The 17268-nt window shown below is 37.8% G+C and overlaps 1 protein-coding gene across 4 annotated transcripts in view; it reads left to right on the top strand.

Annotated features, from left to right (window-relative positions):
* Stxbp6 (syntaxin binding protein 6) overlaps positions 1 to 17268 on the top strand; it is a 271004-nt gene that overhangs the window by 46410 nt on the left and 207326 nt on the right. The window contains exon 2 of one of the 4 annotated variants that reach the window (XM_087197040.1): positions 14340 to 14429. The exons of the other annotated variants lie outside the window; for them this stretch is intronic. The gene's annotated coding sequence lies outside the window, so the exon portion shown is untranslated. The remainder of the gene's footprint in view (positions 1 to 14339; positions 14430 to 17268) is intronic. 4 annotated transcript variants of the gene reach the window in all.

Here is a 17268-nt window from a genome sequence, read left to right as displayed (position 1 = left end):
ACTGTTAACTAAAAAAAACTTGAAACAACCCTTTTGAAGAAGGTTTTGATAAAAAGTTTGGGAAGTATGATAGAAAATGTTAGAACAATTCTTTTTGAGACTTAAAAACTTAGCCATTCTTGTATGAATTGTTAGATGCTAATATGTATTGTACTAAAAACTTCTGAAGTATAAAATTTTCTAGGTGTATAAAAACTTTTGATGTGTATCATATCTTTTGTGTTAAACATGTTCAAGCTTGTAATCTCTTTTATATTACTTTTTATTTAATTAGTCCTTGAGAGTCAACTGAAGAGTGAATACATAAGGATCAGTGTTGGCACACTCTCCTCCATATGCCAAAAGCTAAATAAAACATGGATAGAGCTCCACCAAGCAACAGCTTATTGAATTAATTTATAACATCCAGTGATTCTTTAACAACATAGTTTATCTTATCAGGTACATGGCTACATCTGGAAAGCTGAACTTTAACTTGAATTATTTTTTGTTTGTTTGTTTGTTTGTCTAAATGGATTCTGGCTACTTCTTGCATATTGATGTGGCTCTAAGGCCTGACATATTGTGTATGTGGTACTTGGGCAGATTTGTTTCTGAAGTGAAAGAATTTCTATCCTCTTGTCTGTCTTCATGCAGAGGATGCAGGCTGAGAGAGCCACATGTGGCACTCTGGATAGGAATGGGAGCCGGCAGGGAAACAAGCCAGTCCTGTACTTGTGGTTCTTTTAGTGAAAAGCTGCCAAAAGTGTATTCAAACCTGAGATCTGGCCATTCTCAGTTTATTTGATGGGTTTAAGGTGGTAGGACAATAATTGGGTTTCTAGCAGCCCTGCTTTGTGGTACACAAAGTGACTTGTCTATGAGATCTCCTTTTCAGATGTTCAAATGAATGTGAACATGCGAAGCATTGGAAGGATCATTTCCCTGTGATGAAAAACTTCAGAATGGAAAGAAAGAATACAAGTACTCTCACTTATTTATTTTATCCATTCCTGCTACAAATGTTTATTGAGTACTTCTAGTGTGTCCAGCTCTGTTTTAGGTGCTGGACTACAATAGGCACAATTCCCTGCTCTCACAGAGTTTTTAGTGGGGAGACCAGACACACAACATATGGATGTTAGATGGTTATAGGGATTTCCTAACACAAGTGAAAGGGTAATAGGGTATATGGAGAAGGGAAAGGATAGGGATTGTGTTGAGAAATGAGGGAACCGTGTTAGGACCTGAGGTCTTGTACTACTTATGGTGACTGATTGGACCCACAGGCATGAAATAGCACAATTCTTTACATATTGAGGCTGATTATGCTGTTGTAGTCACCATTACTGTTGTTGTCGTCACATTTAGAAAGCGTTTACTCCATACTTGTTTGCAAAGTTGTGTGTGGAATGAATCATACAGCTTCAGGTTTGTCTTTAAGACTGACAGTCCTCATGTGGACATCTGCAGAGGACTTCTTGATGATGAATAAAAAGTCAATAACTATATTCAGTACATGCTACTGAATGATGATCGATGCATACAAGGCATTGTGGAGGATAGCAAGGAAGATCACATCTGTATCTTGCCAAAGGGGAAATATAGTCTAGTGTACTCATAGACTAGATCTTCTGCATGTCAGTGATCTCACGTTTGATATAGACTATGAAAGCCCATGACACGTGCTGATTTCTCGGTTGCTGAATCATTGTGCTCTGGGAGGCTGGTGGGGTGTAGTTAGTTGGTTGCCTAGTGTCCACATTTTAGTGCACTGTTGTTTCTACCCCTTCTTGAATATATAAAATGCCTTTGAAGTGAAATATGCTTTATTTGTTAAAAAAATGTTCTCATAAGAAAGCCAGCTTCTAGGGTTGTTGAGAAAAGTGCTGAGTCTAAGACACAATGATTCTTAGGCAGAAAATGGAATCACTGAAGGCCTCAAGGCAACACTTAGCATTTGCTGCCTTTTACAAGGGAAATTATATGCCCTACTAGTATTTGCAAGCTGGGATATGTGTATTCTGTGGGTGGATCCTGATAAGGACCTTATAGGAAGTGGGATGAAAGATAATTTGTCTCCTGTGCTTAAAGCAGAATTTCTTATGAGCTGTTTCTTTTGGGCCTTAATTTTCAGATTACTCCCTTTCCTTGAGAAATAGAGTATCTGCCATATTTTTGTGAGAGTCCCTGGTGCTTATTATAAATATTATACAAAAGTTTACTAATAGAAATATATATAATATATATATTTGTATATATTACAAATATATCAAAAGTTTACTAACAAAAATATATATAATATATATGTATATATATTACAAATGCACATGCACAGAAATAGGGCAAGAGAAAGCTTGAAACGGCAATGAAAAGCCATACAGAAACAGGGCAAGAGAAAGAGCCTGGAAAGGCAAGAAAGAGCCATAAACTATAGCAGGAAAGGCAGTTGAATTCTCACCAAAATCTATGTTTTCCTTTTCCTGAGTTCCCAGTAACAATGCATTTCTAGCCTCCTTGCAATTAGATGTTGCCATGTAACCAAGTTCTCACCCGTACAATGACCATGATGAAGGCAGTGGAGCCTATCAGCCTGAATTCTTGGTTCAGAACAAGGAAGAGGAGAACTTCATAGACTGGGTCCCTGTCATGTGCGCAAGAAGCAAAGGCCTGAGGTGTTTGAGCTATTATATATTTCTGAGTTTGCTTGGGTAGTGACTAGTGTTTCCTAACTAATATGGTGACTATGTGTCACTGGAAAAAGCAAAGACTACATTTTCAGTGCATTAGTCATGCTTCATCAGGTTCCTGGACCTAGTTGTTCTCACGTGTATGGCAGAATCAGGGCTTTTGAGGGTGGTTAAAGGCATGCAGACTTGAAGGTATGTGGCACTGCTGTCATCACTGAATGCTTACAAGTGTCTAAGATGCTTCTTGCTGTACTTCTCCTCCCTCATCCCCTGGCTTAGAGTAGAATCAAGGAGTGTGAACTGACCAATGATTTTCCCCCCTTTTTGTCCTCAATTATTTTAGTGCTATTTTGTGCTAGGTGCTATGAGGTTACTTGGAAATGAAATAAATGTGGATTCTGCCCTCAAAGAGCTAACAACTGTAGTTTACCAGACCATTTCAAGTGGGACTCTCAGCTGGAGGTAACAAAACCCTCTATTAAAATTGCTAAGACAGTACATGATTTTTATCAAGAGCTGAGAAGTGATATGTGATTTTATTAGGTGTTGTTTATGTATGACTCCTAATCCATTCAGGTTGGCCCCCGAATCTTACTTTAGATGATCAACCACAAAGTCCAGGACACTATTCTATCTAGTATTCTCTCCCCCCACCATGTTTATAATTCTTGTGTGGATCAATTACTAGATGAGTCATTGTCCAGGGCAAGTGGAATTCCACTGAGGTAGGCCAACAGTTGAGGAATTGAAGTTGTTACTTGATGAGTATTGTGAATCATAGTGAGAGGGAATCAGAATGTGTAGCCTAAGAAAATCTTGTTCAAGTATGTTTTAATTGTTAGTTTCAGCAGATTAATGAGTCCTTTCATTTGGCTTATCACTGTATTGCAAGTTAGAATTTAAAAATTAGCTACTTTATTCTTCTTTAGCCCCTCATCATAAGCCTCCCTCTTCAATCTGCACTGATGCTCCCATTTGTCCTTATTATTACTGGTGGTTTGTCTCACTTCTAAGATGGTGTACTCTTTGCAGTGAGGCACCAGACCTCAGCTATCTTTGCAGTTTTTCCCTTAGTCCACTACTGCAGAGTATAACGCAGTGTTTTATATATTGTGTATGATTTAGTAAATGTTAGATGACTAATTGTTTGCTTAAATTTGTTACACTGGTAGAGCTTTTTGAGCTAGTATCATGCTTGGTGAATTGTTCTTTCCATGTTGAACATTACTTGCTGGCACTATTTTGTTTTCAGTTCCTGTGATATTTCATCTTGTCTTTTACATTAGTGACACTGGGCTGGCCTTAGCCAGTAAAGAGTCAACTAACATGAGGTTAAAGGAGGGAAAGTGCTGAATGGTTTCTGTCTGTCTGGTTTCTGATATGTCTTTTTCTGGTCCAATACATAATCCTATAGCTCATACCTGGTAGATAATATTGAACCACATCCCCACGCTTTTCTTGGGAAAAGAATAATTTCATGTTACATGTACTGTATTGTTCAATCTAATAAAAGAACAACAAATTAATCTTTTCTTGCTTGGTAGCTAGGTTTATATCTTAGGTCCTGCTTCACTCACTGAAGAATTTTCTTTAAAAAGATGCATGCACATCCATAATTAGGCTTGTGTCCCCAGTAAAATTATAACTGAAATCCTTCTGCTGGGGACTTGTTACATTCCATCATAAATACACACTTTAATACCAATAACAGAACAGAATGGTGACTTAACATGATTAAAAACACTGAAGGCTGGGAGATAAGGTAGTTTACAGGAAGAGCCTCCACTCTCCTTTGTAATTAGAGGTCCCATCAGCATATGTATTCCTTTCTGCAATCATGGGCCTATCATCCCTATGTTCCTTCATTTTCAGGCTTAACAACTAGTATTACCTTTCTCTCAAGATGATATGTAACTTTGAAAGAAGTTGGCCAGACCTTTTCTCTGATCTTCTTTTTCTTGCTTCTTTTGTCAGTTTAAGGTTCTTTTGCCAAAAGTTAGTGAAATGCAATATCATCTTCATATCTTTGATTCTCTAACCTTTACATTTAAGAATCTATGATAGCAGCATTTCAGTGCTGACTTGTTGCTTAACTTTGACCAGCTTTGTGACAACAGAAAAATGATAGTTTCTTTTACAGAACTTAGAAACCCACAAGAATTCAATGGTATGGGATTCCGTCATAAATTAACTTCAAAAAAGTATAAGCATTTTCTGTTTGAAATAGGGAGCTTATTTCCTTTTCTCAAAATAGTTTGTGATGATTAATAGCAGTGTTAAATTTGTCCTGCATCTCAAGTCACTGTAGTAAATGACGTTATAGCAGCCTGGTACTATTGGTCCAACATCATCTACTCTCTGGAAACAGTTTTAGAGAGTGCTCTCATATATTGGGCTACAAGAAAAGCACCTAGTTTGTGATGTGCAGAGATTGTTAGTGCTCCCTTTAACCTTAACAAGTGGTGTAAATCCATCTTTCATCGTGACATAAATGATGTTGTTGCACTTGCCAGCCTGAGAAACTAGTCTAGTAACTCTGTGTGTACATTTAAATCAAAGACCTAGCAGAAGGTGCATGTTTGAATAGAGAATGACAATGCATAAGTTAAAGAATATACTTTATTATAGAAAATAATGCTATACCTTTCCATTATGATGGAAAAAGAAGCAATTATCATCCTGGAGGCCTATTTACCTCACCTATTATTTGATACATTTCCCACATTCAACAAAAATTGTAAGAGATGCAAAAAGGTCAGAAGAAAACCACAGTTAGAAGAGATGAGGAAATAAAAAATTCTGGTATGATACAGGTGTTAGAATTACTCAATAAGAAATTGTATTGGTCAGCATTTTTGTCACTGGGACAAAACATCTGACACCCACAACTTGGGAGAAAAGGTTTATTTTGGCTTACAGTGTCAGAGGTTTGAGTTCATGGTTGGCTGGCTACAAGACAGAGAGTTCATGGCAGAAGGGTATGATGAAGCAAAAGTGGACAGGAAGTTGAGCACAGGAGGAAAGCACCAGCAAGAGATATACCCTCAAAGCACACCTCTTCCAGCTGGGCCCTACCTCCTAATTAATTCACTAATAAGGACAGGGCCCTAATGACCCAGTCACCTCTCTAGGAGTCTCTTAATCTAGTCCAGTTGACAATTACAGTTACCAGCACAAATCCACCCCTTGTCAACTTGAACCTGATTGTGTCTCCTAAACTATCTCCAAATAAACACAATAACAAGGTCATAATTCCACCTAAAATAATGTACTTACGCTGCATACAATTGAAAATGCAATGATTCTTTTCCCAAAATCTCAATAGTTCCAGCATCGCTCAAAAGTCCAAGTCTAAGTCTCTTCTAAGACTGAAGCCAGACTCTTAGCTGTGAACTTCCATAAAATTCAAAAAGTAAGTCACATAATACCATACTATAATGGCACATAGTAAACATTCTCATTCCAGAAGAAAAAAATAAGGGGGATAGAAGAGACTAAAACCAACCTTGAAACCCAGTAGGGCAAACATTAAGCTCTATATCTCTGTATCTGACATCTGAGGTACATGGTGGAAAAGTTGAATTCTAGAGGACTTAGGTGGCCCAACCCTTCTGTGGCCTCTCTCTCTTTTGGGCTATGTTCACTGCCCACAGCTTTCCTCAACATATGTCTCATGATCCTGGCATCTGTGAATTCCTGGGGTCTCCTCCACACCTTCAGCTGCATTCCCATAGCTTCATACATCCATCACTCAGGGGCACATTGCCTGGCCTCCCAGGCCTTTCTTTCAAATATGGGTGAAAGACTCCATGACCTCACAACTCTGGCATTCCTCATGCCTGAAAACTCAGCACCCCATAGACAATGCCAAAGTCTGCTACCAGCTCAAGCAATAGCCAGGCCCTTTTGGATCACGGCTGCAGCAGTCTCTGCATACCTGGATAAGCTGAGCATTTTGAAATGAATCTTGGAGAACTCATTCTCTGGGAAACTTTTCTTGAGCAGGGGGCCCAGAGGCACTCTTCTCAAATGAAAAGTTTAATTTTTACACCCTTGAACCTGTCATGAGTGGTGTACTGCTGATTCCTGCAATGCTATCATGGCTTCTTTCTCCTTGTCCTGCCTCTAAGTATGTGATGTCTTTTTAATGGTGCTAATGTCTTCACAAAACACACCTGCTTTGGCTCTAACTTTACATGTGATTCTTTTCAAACCAAAATTTAAGTATTTCACATCTTTCTGTTATGCTCTTTGCTCCTGATTCTTATTATAAATCTGGCTAAAGGCAACCAGAAATTCCCATGCCACAGCCTGAACATTGGGTTGTCTTGAAATTTCCCATGCCAAATCAATTTTTCTGTTATCTTTAAATTCAGTCTCACACAAAGAGTTAGAACATGGAAAAATATGGACTTTTTGGGGGGGAGGGGGGTTTTGGCCAGACTTAACATGCATGCCTTCTAGTCCAGTTCCCAATAAGATCCCCATTCCCATCTGAAACCTATTTCATCATAAACCATGGAAGTTAAATGTTAAAAATTAAAACTCATGAAGGTTTATTATTTTGCTCCCAAAATTACAAACCTACAGGAAGACTCAGCTAGTTCTTTTTTTTTTTTAATTTCAGCTACTTCAGGTTAGGGGGAGAATGGGTTCCAAATATGGAAATACATCTGTGGTTTATATAGTAAATCTATATAGAGAGATCATATAAAGATTTTTATCTCATTGAAGCACTTTTCTTTCCATTTCTTGGTTTCTGAAAGTAATATTCAGATTTATAACATACTTGGTTTAAAACAGTTTCTAAAATTTTGTGAAAGGAAAGCAATAAAGTAAGTGTACTGGGATCTCAATATGCAGTTTGAATAGAATTTGGAATCAGATTGATTCCAGACTGGAATCAAATGGGAGAGTATGGGCTGATAAATATCCACCAAATTTAGTTAATGTTGAAGCACATTAAAAGGTTATTTTTTTTTCTGTGAACTTGGCCTATTGATTAATCCTAAAGATAGATGTTTTGTTCCCAAGAAGTTTCTTTTCTAAGAACTACTTGATCATTTAGGTATTCTTAAATCATTTTACCTATTTTGTTAAGGGTAATGTCATTTTCTTTAAAATTTCTATAATTCTGGAGATTAGGCTAATGGCCCACTACAAAATTCTACATCTTTAGGAAGAATCCCAAAATTTGCTTAATAGGTATTAATCTATACCTTCTCATTCATGAATGTTTGTATTCATCAAAGAAACTATTATTGAACAACTACTATGTGGAATTAAAACTGTGAACAAAATAAACATGGTACCAGCTGCTATGGTCTGAATATTTGGATTCTCCTCTCCCAAATTCATATTAAAACTAAAAATTAATGTAATGGTTTTAGAAACTGGGGCCTTTGGGAGGTGTTTAGTAGCCTTGTAAAAGGAGCCCCAGAGAACTGCCTTGTCCCTTCTACCATGTGAGTGAGGATACAGCTCGAAGACCCCATCCTTGAACCAGTAACTCAGAATCTTAGAAACACACACCTATTAGCTGAAAATTTGAGTTCCCTGCAGTAGGCTTGTCACAGTGATAAACCTGTGGCATGAGGTGAAAAACAGTAGCACCAAGCCTGACCTGGAGAGAATGACTATCTTGAGGGTGGAGTCACTGGACTGGGGGTCTCAGATCCCTTATTGCCACTCTAAGCTGGTAGAGGATGTAGGGAATGTGATGTGAGGCAGGGCCATTTCCCAGCTCTGTAATCATAAGTTCTGTTAGAAGCAGGGCCCTTGAAGTTGTGCAGCTGTGGATAAAAGACAGTTCTGAAAGATCTACTTGTCTGTCACTGAAGTTCACCTTCCAGCCATTCTTTCTTTTTCTTTTTTTTTTTTTAAGACATATTTAGTGTGGCTTGAGTTTGTGGGAATTGTATCCTTGAATTGGTTGATTTTCCCCTTATGTAAAGTACAAAAGTCATCTTGCATTAATATGTCTTTTGACTGGATTTATCTTGCCTTTGGGAATGATTAAAGCTCAGGGAGCTGAGCATCTACCATAGGGAGTGAAAGTTCTCTGAGTATGTAAAACTCTGAATTGGCCATCCTCTCCCTGTCCACACCCCTGAATTATAACAGATCTCACATTCGGTTCATCTGTGTTCTCCCAATGGCATGCATGGACTGATTTTGGCCCTCTCTTAGGACTTTTCTACATGAATAAAGACAGTGAGACCCATGGGAGATATGATAAAAAGTACAGTGAATATTTAAATTTTAAAAATTATTGCAGTAAAAGACACATTGCCATTAACTGCCTCAAAATACCCTCTTAGAACGTATTTATTCGTTTTTCTTTCCACTTTCCAAAGAATTTCTGGAAGTCCTTTTTCATGAATGTCTTCAGTTATGCCATTGTGCTGCATCAATTTCTGACTTGATTCAAAATGTTTTATGGTCATTTTCACTTTGTAGAAGAGCCAGGAGTCTCACAGTACCAGATCTGGTAAATAATGGTTTTACCAGCCTGCTCAACAGCAGCATTCACTCAGTTTTTGATCATACTGCATATACTCATGAAAGACCCAGAACTGCTTCAGAAACTGGCAATAACAACAGGGTAAATGTATTCAAAGTGAGGGGAATACTTCTGAGGTTTAATGACAATGTATCTTTTTCTGTAATTTTCTTAAAAAATGAAAACATTCACTGTACCTTATGATAACCCTCTGTAACTTGCAGGTTTTAATTTATTTACCAACACTAATTGTTTGTTAGGCTCTTTGGTTGTAAGTAATAGCAGTTCATTCCAATTACTTTAGGAAAATAAGTTTTCATAAGTTTGCTTTTTTCATTTTTATTTTTTGGTACAATTTAGATTTATATAATGATCACATTGATCATAGGGAATTTGTACCTGTACATGATGCACCTTGATTCCTATTTTCCCCCATTCCCCTCCCCTCCCTTAATCCCTCTTCTCCTTCCTTTTTCACAAAATCCCCATTTCCATTTTTTCATTCTTGTCTCATTTTTTTCTTTTTCCTTCCTTCCTTTTCCCCTCCCCTCTCTATAATTCCCCTTTTCTTTTGAACACTTTTTCCTTATTTTACATTGTCTGTTATAGATTTCAGTCCCTATTTACATTTTCAGTTTCTTACACCAGAGAATATATTTACACATATGTGTCCATTTTATTTCACTTAAGTATAGCTTCAAGTGCATTTATTTAGCTATAAATGTCTCAAGCTTATCCTCCTTTATGGGTGAGTAATACTCTCTTGTATAGAAAAATCACATCTTCTTTATTCATTCATAGGTTGATGAGCATTTGGTTTATTTCTAAGATTTAGCAATTACAAACTGTTTTGCTATAAACATGGGTGTGCATATATCACTGTGGTATGATTCTTTTAATTCTTTGGGGAAGATCCCCAGCAGGGGAATAGCTGGGTCAAATGGGACCTCTAGCCCTAGTTCTTTGAGGTATCTCCATACTGACTTCCACAGTGGTTGCACCAGTCTACACTCCCACCAACAATGAAGAAGGGTTCCTTTCTCCCTACACCCCTGCCAGGATTTGTTGTTGATTTTTTGATATTAGCCATTCTTTCTGTAGTGAAATGGTATCTCAGTGTTGTTTTAATTTGTATCTCTTGAATGACCAGTAATGTTGAACATTTTTTCATATATTTATTTACTTCTTTTTTTTTTTTGGTATCAGGTCTCAAACTCAGGACCTTGAGCTTGCAAGGCAGATGACAGAACCACTGAGCTAAATCCCCAGCCACTGTTTGTACTTCTTAATCTGAGAAGTCTCTATTGATTTCAGACACCCACTTTTGGATTGGGTCTTTAAATTTGGGGGATCTGATTTTTTTTCAAATCTTTTATGTTCTAGATATTAATCCTTTATCTGAGAGAGGACTGGCTAGAATTTTTTCCCACTCTGTGGGTTGTTTCTTCCCTCTGTTGGTAATTTCTTTTGTGGTCCAAAAGCTTTTTAATAGGATGAAATCCCAGTTGTTGATTCTTTCCATTATTTGCAGTCTGGGTTTTGTTCATGAAATCTTTGCCTACACCTCTGTCCTTAAGGGTTCTCCCTATTCTTCCAACAGATTTAGTTTCTGTTTTAATATTTAGATCTTCAATCCATTTTGATTTCAGTTAAGTGCATGGTGAGAGACATGGGTCTAGTTTTAGTCTTTAGCTTATAGAAAGCCAGTTTTTCCAGCACCACTTATTAAAGAAGCTGTCCTTTTTTGTGCTCGCTTAGGAAGCACATATACTAAAGAAACTGTCCTTTTTCTAGTGATGTGTTTGGCCCTTTTGTCAAAGATAAGCTGGCTGAGTGTGTTTGGATTTGCTTCTGTATCTTCAAGTCTGTTCCATACACCATATCAACAGTCAAAGACAAGAATCATATGATCATCTCAGCTGATGCAGAGAAAGCATTTGACAAAGTCCAATACCCATTTTGATAAAAACTACACAGAAAATTGGAATAGATGGTCCTTATCTCAACTTGATAAAAGCCATCTATGATGAACCAACAGCCAAGATCATGCTAAATGGACAAAAATTGAAACCTTTCACTCTAAAATCAGGAACAAGACAAGGATGTCCCCTATCTCCATTCTTATTCAATATAGTTCTGGAAACATTAGCCAGAGCAATTAAACAAGAGAAAGAAATAAAAGGAATAAGGATAGGAAAGGAAGGAGTTAAACTGTCAATATTTGCATATGACATAATACTCTATGTAGAAGACCCCAAAAACTCCAACAAAAGGCTTGTAGATTTAATAACTATATTCAGTAGTGTAGCTGGATATAAAATCAACACTCAAAAATCAATAGCCTTCCTTTAATCATAATAAATAGAGAGAAATTAGGGAAACAACACCTTTCACAATGACACAAAAAAAATGGAATACTTAGGAATCACTCTAACACAGGAAGTAAAAGACATATCCATTGAAAACTACAGTACTCTGAAAAAAGAGATTGAAGAAAGTATCAGAAAATGGAAAGATACCCCTTATTTTTTGGTAGGAAGAACCAGTATAGTGAAAATGGCCATACTTCCAAAATTATTATACAGATTTAATGCAATCCCAATCAAAATTCCAACACCATATCTAACAGAATTAGAGGAAGCAATCCTAAAATTCATTTGGAACCAAAAGAGAACCAGAATTGCCAAGGCAATTCTGGACAACAAAGGCAAGGCAGGGGACATCACAATCGCTAACTTAAAATTATACTGCAGAGCTACTGTGATAAAAACAGCACGGTACTGGCATAAGTTTGCCTATGTGCTGAAAGCAAATAGATGAACCTAGGAAGTCCTGTGTGGTTCCCTCTCTCTTCTCTTTTTTATCTCTCCCCTTTCTCTTGTCCTGCTCTTCACTCCCTCTCTTTGGCCTCTCCTTCACTCTGCATATCTGTATCAACTTTTCTTCAATGTACAGACAACTTTTCCTATAATTTTGCTTGTGTGTGATCAGTTTTCTCTCAGCTTTTCTGTGTCACAACTCAGTTTAAAGCTTCATCTCCCACTACTGATTGGATATTAGCTTGGTGGTCTTATAGTTTGCTTTCAGAATCTATTGGTCCTGTGTTCTTTTCAAAGTAGGGCCATATTATAGCTGAATTGACTCTTCTTGGCTCAAGGGCCCTTCCCTATTCCATTCAACTTGGATGGGGAGACATGTTCATGTGGTTGATAAAGTCAGGAGGTCAGACAGCTTCCCTCAGAAGCACAAAATGACAACAACGGATCCTGGGATATGACTCTTCTCTGCCTACATAGTCCATAACTCATTTTCAACACACGTTCCATAGTTCTTCTCTTCTCATATAATCTAATCCTAACAAGTAAAACCAAGCATTCTTTCTCCAAAAGAAATCATCTGAAAGTCATAGAAGCAGTCATGGGACCACTTAAAAAGCATCATCTCAGGGTGAATCCATAATTTTTGATGGTATCTGTTACAATTCTAGGTCTCTCATGCTTGATTCTAGCCATTCTCCAACTTGTGGACTAAATGGTGTGCATATTCACTGTACATGTCCTATGTACAACAGTGAGGACTATCTCATTTAACAAAGAAATCTCCATCTCTCAATCTAACTGTGACACAAACATGTCATACATTGATTAGTGACTCAACATATGCTCAGCCTAGAAGAATAGTGCCCACATCTAGTGATAAGTGGTGACCTGGCTGGCATTCTGAGGCCAGATGCTTAGAAATAGTAAATGTTATTGGAAGAACCCAGACTCCTAGGTCCCTGGCATGTTGCCTTGCCTCTTCTACCATGCAGTGAGTTCCCAGATCTGTAAACAGCTGTTTTAGAGTTACAGTCTCTAGATTGTTGATTGGTCAGCATCTACCTTAATTACCTTCTTGAAAGTCACGGAGACACAATATCAAACATCTGCAACTAAAAGGAGAGGTTTATTTAGGCTCAGAGTTTCAGTTCATGGTCAGCATGCTCCAAGGGAGAAATGGCATGGTGGAAGGACTTGCCATGGCAGCCAGTAAGCAGAGAGAAAAGGGAGGAGCCAGGAAGGCAGATGCGCCCTTCGCCTTCTGACCTGCCTCTTCTGACCAGGACCCACCTTCTAACAGCAAGGCATCTATAGAGCCCCATTATCTAGTCACCCTCCAAAAGCCCTACCTTTGAACACATGAGGCTTTGGGGAGATACACCAGATCTAAACCATAACTAGGTCTTTGCAAATATCATAGAATCTCTGTTTTTTCTATGCCTTTTCTTTCATTTTTATTCTTTGCGCCCTTCTTGTTACAATCTGGTTGTGGATTTTTTTTTTTTTAATGAGTAGTTCAGCAGTTAATGATGCAACATAGAATAGACTAGAAATCTCAGCTTGGTGGCTGTGTCTTGAACCAGATTCTTTTTTGAGTCTTTTCTTCAATTCCTGTTAAGAAATCAGAGTATTATAATTTTGTAATAGAGTAGGTATCTATGGGACTTGGATTCTGTAATCAAGCTTGTTTATTTCTGAGTATTCTTTTCTGGCTAATTTCTATATGGTTTCTAAGTTAATTGCATAGGATAAAAAATTTAGTTTTCTGCACTGTATTGACATGAGTTTAGCATTTGAATTTAATTATTTGTTTTCTCTAGTTCATGAAGTACAGTGAGCTGTTTTATATTTACATACCATTGAGCAGTATATGATAAATGAGGGGTAGAATTGGAACAGTGGAAATCAGCATGGTCATTTTGTAAATAACTCAGCATCAAGGAATGCTGCAGCCAAAAAGCACCCAAGTCATCCATACCAAATATCTTCTAGCTAATTAAGGCTTTCTTTAAAAAGATGTATCATTTATCTATCTTAATGTGTTTTAATGTATTTGTCTTAATTTGTCCAATAAAGGAGCTGATTTCTAACCTTGTACTCATACTCTTCAGGGCTTCCCAGCTCTGGCTGGGTTGTGTTAGGCTTACCTTATGGAAAACTATTAGATCAACTATCACATTGAGAAAACCATCCGGGACCGTAAGAGGATTTCTGTTTCATAGGAAGACAAGTGAAGAATTAGCAGACTGACTGTCTAATAATGTGAAGTATAAAGTATTTCATATAGAAAGCACATGGTGATTGTCCCTGGAATGATCCCTTGGCATTGTGTGATTTATTGCCCTCTAGGTACTTTTAAATGAACAAAGAAATCTAAGAAGTTTGCTGCGTGGAACTATGAGAGAAAGACTAGATACAAAAGTTCTTTTCAAAAGCAAGGTATTGTACAGATTTTACACAGCTAAGCCCTCAGTGCGAACCCAGTGCCCTTGAGAGAGCAGTGGCTCTCAGAACCCCTTGTGGACTCAGACCTCCACCTGGCATAGTTTCCTTACGGTGCTGGCTCTGCTGTGCCTCTCCATGGCAGTGATTGTTTTATTTATTATCTCCAAGGTTCCAAGCACAGACTTGAAGCATAGTAAATACTCAAAGAAATGTTTGGCTGAAATGGTGAAAACACAAATAGATGAAGTTTTTACTCTCGAGTGTCTGAAACACCGACTCTCTTAAGTTTAAAGAGATCACATGGGACACCAGTGAAAGAAAACTACTAGGGTGGTATTTTTAAGAATACTATTCAAGTAGATGAACTGTGCTGAGCATACATCTTTGTTCCATTGTTCAATGACTTTTTAAAAAATTCATAGGAGTAGAATTTCTGTTGTAACAGTTATGCCTACTTTAAGAGCTTTTGATAAATATAACTGAAGTGTCCTCCAGAGGTTTATAGTAGCTAGCTACATGTGTGACTGCTGGGATTCCATGGCCCTTCCTCCTGCATTACACATTTTATTTATCTGTATTTGTTTCTCCAAAACCTGCTCTATGACACTTACCAGAGCAGTGAGCATATTGAAAGAGGGAAGGAATACAGTAATATTTATCAAAGTTCCCAGAAGGCTATGTGGTAGGAACATTTGGCTTTTTGGTGTTGATGTTTTTGATTAAATCCCTCCAAATTATTGTAGTGAATTTCTTGATCCCTGCTTTATTCTTCCATTCAACAATACCTTTTGAAAAAGTCTGCTCTACCTTTCTGAAAATGCACTCTTAGAACATTTCCAAATATACTAGTTAATTTGGTATTTCACAGAGTTCTACATCCTCAGTAACCAGAGAGGAATGAACTTGTATTATTAGAAAAACATAGCAACTTGAATGACGAAGGTCACTGATGTGAAGCCTCTGTTTGAACAAGACAGGGAACAGTGAGGACCTGGAAATTTGAGATTGTAGGGATCTTAAGGATCATAAGTCTACTGTTGCCACGTTCTCCCAATTTTCAAAACTGGAAATCTAAAATATAGTATTATAATATGTACATGAAGCCAGAAAAGTGTACATTTTTGGAACTTGGTGGGAAATCTCTCCCTTCCCACTTTAATGAACTTCTCCTCACAGGTGTGGATGACCATTTTAATTTTTATTTATGTATTTTGGAGCTGGTAATGAAACCTGAGATTCATGCTTGTCAAAGGATGACCATTTTAAAAGTAATCTTCCTTCCATTCTTCTCCCTCTCCCCCCTGCCATGGTTAGTAGTACCAAATGGACAAATAAAGAGTCCTGTTTGTCTCAGACACTTTTTCCTATGGCCCTTTCTCCATGCCCATTTTTTTTTTTTTTTTTTTTTTGCAGTTCTGAATGTATGTAGGTTCTACACAGAGATGTTCTCTGGATTCCACCTTACATGAAGGTCTGTCTGTCCCTCGGGGTACACCCATTGTACAGATCACAGATGGAATCTGAGGCTAGAGCAGGTATATATTCTAGGCCACTCACTTAGGGCTAAAAGCTTCCACAGCCTTCTCTGTGGCTTCCCATTGACAAGGATCTATCCATGCAATCCATACATATGGACCTAATGAAATCCTTTAATTACATTTCAAGGATAGACTTAATAGAGTAAGTATGTCCTGATCACCAGTCTCTGAAGGATTAAGCTGTACCTGCCTCTTTTGTGTGGCACAGCAACTTCACATTCTTAATTTAGTTTTGGTTGTCTCTTTTTCTAGCCTTTCTCATTTATTTAAACAGTTTTTTTTCTGGAATATGTCTGATTTGTCTGTGATCCTCAATCCCCTCACAGAACCGAGATCACAGGAATCATTCAGTAAATGTCATTTAAGGATGATAGGTTCTGTCACTAAGTGAAATTTCTTTACTTCTGTTACAAAGGAATCCTATGTGCTATGAACAGAAATATGCATCAAAGCCAGGCAATTTTCCTCTTAGAAAGTTGGATTCTTCATTATTTGATTGCCCTGTCTGATGGTTAGTGGTGAATGATAGTGACTGTTATTGCTTATCCCTTTGCTTGATTGCTTAACCCACAAGAGCTATCTAAATTGACTGTTGCAGTGATTTTCTAACTTGTTGATTTTTCTTCTTCCCCACTAAAATGTAAGCTCCATGACGAAAAGGATTTTATTGACTTGCTCACTTCAGTATCCTTAACATATGGCAGGGCTGCTATAATGAATGAGTGTGCATCTTATCTCAGCTTTACTGTGATCTTTGTGTGAGCATTTTAAGGGGTTTTTTCCTACCCCTTTTTTTCTGTCCTTCTCTATTTCTTTCTTTTTTTTTTTTTAAGTGTCCATACCACTCTGCATCTCCTTTGTGTAACAATATGTGGCGTGGAAGACTTCATTCATGGTGGGGAAGACTTCAGTTGGCTCCTGTCACTGTTTTCTTGCTTAGGCTGGGAAGTTCCATATGATGAGGCAGAGTGGAGCAATGGAAGTAGGACAGGATTGCAGGAGCAAGACCTCTCCTTTCTCTTTACCAGTCCAGGAGAAACCATAATACCTCCCTCACAAGTTCAGAAAAGATAGGGTGACAGTAGAAGGAAGGCTTTGCAAAATATTCTGTGATATGCATGCTTTTACAAATCTAAGCTGATATCCTGATGTGCTTGTCACATGGGGTACCTCAAGTAGGAGCAGTCAGACTCAGGGAGCTGATTTCCATATCATACCATTTTAAAGACAAAGATGTGGATCTTAGAGATGTAGATCTCTCTCTCTCTCTCTCTCTCTCTCTCTCTCTCTCTCTC

This window comes from Heterocephalus glaber, unplaced genomic scaffold, assembly GCF_053883595.1.
Source record: "Heterocephalus glaber isolate CG9 unplaced genomic scaffold, H.glaber_assembly_v1.0 deba00001662, whole genome shotgun sequence".
NCBI lineage: Eukaryota > Metazoa > Chordata > Mammalia > Rodentia > Bathyergidae > Heterocephalus > Heterocephalus glaber.
Note: the sequence above shows the minus strand (reverse complement) of the source record. Positions and strands in the feature narration are given on the sequence as shown.